At 46.2% G+C, this 3198-nt stretch overlaps 1 protein-coding gene across 1 annotated transcript in view; it reads right to left on the minus strand.

Annotated features, from left to right (window-relative positions):
• Positions 1 to 955: 955 nt before the first annotated feature.
• RAB4B (RAB4B, member RAS oncogene family) overlaps positions 956 to 3198 on the minus strand; it is a 9843-nt gene continuing 7600 nt past the window's right edge. Inside the window, exon 8 of the mRNA XM_003802095.2 lies at positions 956 to 1338. The gene's annotated coding sequence lies outside the window, so the exon portion shown is untranslated. The remainder of the gene's footprint in view (positions 1339 to 3198) is intronic.

A 3198-nucleotide genomic window follows, 5' to 3' on the forward strand; every position in this document is an offset into this window, starting at 1 on the left:
AATACTCTTGCCTCAGCCTCCCAAGTACCTGGAATAACAGGTGCCCACCACAATGCCCAGCTATTTTTTAGAGATAGGGTCTCTAACTCCTGAACTCAGGCAATCCACCTGACTCAGCTTCCCAGAGTGCTAGGATTACAGGCATAAGCCAATGTGTCCAGCCTGAGAAAAGATCATTTCGAATGCCCATCCCCTCCTTCGTTGCTCAGGAAGAGGGGTAGGATCCAGACCTCTGGCCGAGTTGGTTAAGACTGACTTGAGGGTGAGAGGGCAACCACCAGTTAGGAGTGTCCTCAGAGGGCTACACCAGTCCCTGGCAGGCCACATGGGGAGGGGAGGTAGAGTTGTTCATCTGGACTCAAAAGACATGCACACTGGTAGAAAATTTGCGCCAGTTTTACAAAGGCCAACCGTTTTCAGGGGCACACACAGGGTTCACAGTCACACACAAGGGTCAAAACACAGGCCTCAGGATCATACATTCATAAGAACACACACAATAGTACATCACAGTCTGCTACTTTCCGGCATCAGACATGCATGAGTAAGATCAGGTATATAGACCCAGGGCCAACCCATGGGCCCAAATTCCCATTCCCTAGCCAAACACCAGCCTCACCAATATAATCTGTAAGGAGACAGAGCAGTTACATGTAACAGTATCACATACAAGCAGCACACATTAGTACTAACGCTGTCCCCCACACAGGTTTTGGAAATATTCTTTCACACACCTTACAAACTAATGGACATCAGTATTACAGAGTTAGCCTTGACCATACATTGAAACCAAGTGTATACATGGTGACAAATTTTATCCCTCCACGATAGGCACCTGGGTTTATCTCACACTATGTCCAACCCAGAAACAAGGGTTCCAAACACCCTGACACATGATTTTTCCACCAGGGACCTCTATTATCTCCCCAACATCCCAAAATGATGGAGGCCAAGACACAGGTGTAAACAATGCTTTATAAGGATAGGGAAAGGTATGGACAGGCCTCCAGGTAATAAATAACACGTACTCGCAACAGCAGGGCCAGGCAGGAAGTTGGGGCCAAATGACCCTGGTCTCAGGCTTTGGGATCTCTTGGGGTATGGTTAAGGGTTCAGGGGGGACAGAGGTTAGCCAAGACAGAGGAAGCAGCAGCAGGTATGGGTTCCCCCTTCCCCCATGGCTCAGTCTTGCCCCAAAGCCAAGCCCCACCAGGCCAGGGAAGGGGAACAGCTGGCAGGGCAGCTTCTCTAGGGCCAGAGCAGGTTGAGACACGGCTTCCCAGGGCCTGGTCTGGGCCCCAGCTGGAAGGGCAGAGCTGGTCCTGGAGAATAGGTGAGCTGAAAGAGAAGGGTGTGGTGACCTGGAGGGACCCTGGATCTCTTCAGCTGTTGTCTGTCTCATTTCTGGGTATCTTCCTACCCTCTGATCTATGTCCATACCCAGACCTCTCTCCATACCCCTCTCTTTCTCTCAGTTTCTTCGTTGTCTGTCTGACTTTCTTTTTCTCCTCTGCAGGTAATTTGGGGCTTGTTTTCATGTTTACACTTTCTCTCTCTAAGGGTACCTGCATCTCCTTGTTTATTTTCCTCAGAGGGATGTCTGAGTCTATAAAGGGACATTTCAATATCTAAATACCATGTCCCTACCTTTGTTTCTGTGTCCCTCTAGGTTTCTGGATTGCCCTGGTTCTAAGTGTCATTCCAGTGCTTTCCAAGCTGGAGAGACACATTAGGTTAGTGATTCTCCAGTCTCATTTTGACCCCATATAGCATCACCTAGGAGCTTCTAGAAATCCTGAAATTACCACAGATTCTCTGGGGTGAAGCCTGGGCATCAGTATCTTTTAAAGCTCTCTAGTTGATTACAATGTGCAGCACTGTTTCAGTGAGTGGGGAAAATCAGTTCAATTGGCCTTGATCTTTTTTTTATTCAAATAGAATAAAATAAGGCTGGTTGTGGTGGCTCATGCCTGTAATTCTAACACTGTAGGAGGCTGAGGCTGGTGGATCCCTTGAGCTTGAGAGTTTGAGACCAAGAACATTCTTTGAGCAAGAACGAGACCCATCTCTACTAAAAATAGAAAAACTAGCTAGGCATTGTGGCAGGCACCAATAGTCCCAGCTACTTGGGAGGCTGCAGGAGGAGGCTAGCTTGAGCCCAAGAGTTTAAAGTTGCTATAAGCTATGATGCCATGACACTCTACCCAGGGCAACAGAGTCTCAAAGAAAAAACAGGTGATATTAGAGCAGACAGAGTTTCTCTGTCTCAAAGAAAAAACAAAGAATAAAACAAAATAGAAAATATCAGAGTATCATATGTAATAAGAATCTTGTATTATTGGTCTATAGAGAAAAAGCAAATTGGTGGTTGCCAGGGATAGGGGGAATGGGGAACGACTAGTTAATGGGTATGGGTTAAGAAATCCTAGCACTAGCAAAAAAGTGAGACCCCATCTCTACTAAAAATAGAAAAACTAGCTGGGCATTCTGGCAGAAACCTGTAGTCCCAGCTACTGAGGAGGTGAAGGAGGAGGATCACTTGAGCCCAAGAATTTGAGGTCGCTGTGCTCTCAAAAAAAAAAAGACTTGGTGCCCATAGCACAGTGGGTACAGCGCCAGCCACATACACCAAGGCTGGTAGGTTCGAACCCTGCCTGGGCCAGCTAAACAACAATGACAACTGCAATAAAAAATAGCTGGGTGTTGTGGCAGCTGCCTGTAGTCCCAGCTACTTAGGAGGCTGCGGTAAGAGAAGCAGTCACTTAAACCCAGGAGTTTTAGGTTGCTGTGAGCTGTGACACCACAACACTCTACCGAGGGTGACAACTTGAGACTCTGTCTCAAAAAAAATTAAATTAAATTAAAAATAATAAATAATTTTTTTTTAAAGAATAGCCCCATTTATCATGTCTCTATTGTCAGGCAACCATTCTGAGCACTTATTTAATCTTCTCAAAACCCATAGGAGGTGGGTACTATTATTGGCCTCATTTTAGAGATGAGGAAACTGAGGGGCCAGTCACCAAAGGTACAAAGTCCTGGAAGGACAAGACAGTGCTGTCCAAAGAACTCATCCTTCACTCTTCTCTTTCTTTCAAATTCCATATCCATTCCATCAGGAAATCGTGTTGACTCTGCCTTCAAAATAATCCAAAGTCTGACCACCTTTCCCCACAGCCACCCTGGAGCTGCCAAAGG

The sequence above is a fragment of the Otolemur garnettii genome, unplaced genomic scaffold (assembly GCF_000181295.1).
Source record: "Otolemur garnettii isolate 467f Iridium unplaced genomic scaffold, OtoGar3 scaffold00233, whole genome shotgun sequence".
In the NCBI taxonomy this organism is placed as follows: Eukaryota; Metazoa; Chordata; class Mammalia; order Primates; family Galagidae; genus Otolemur; species Otolemur garnettii.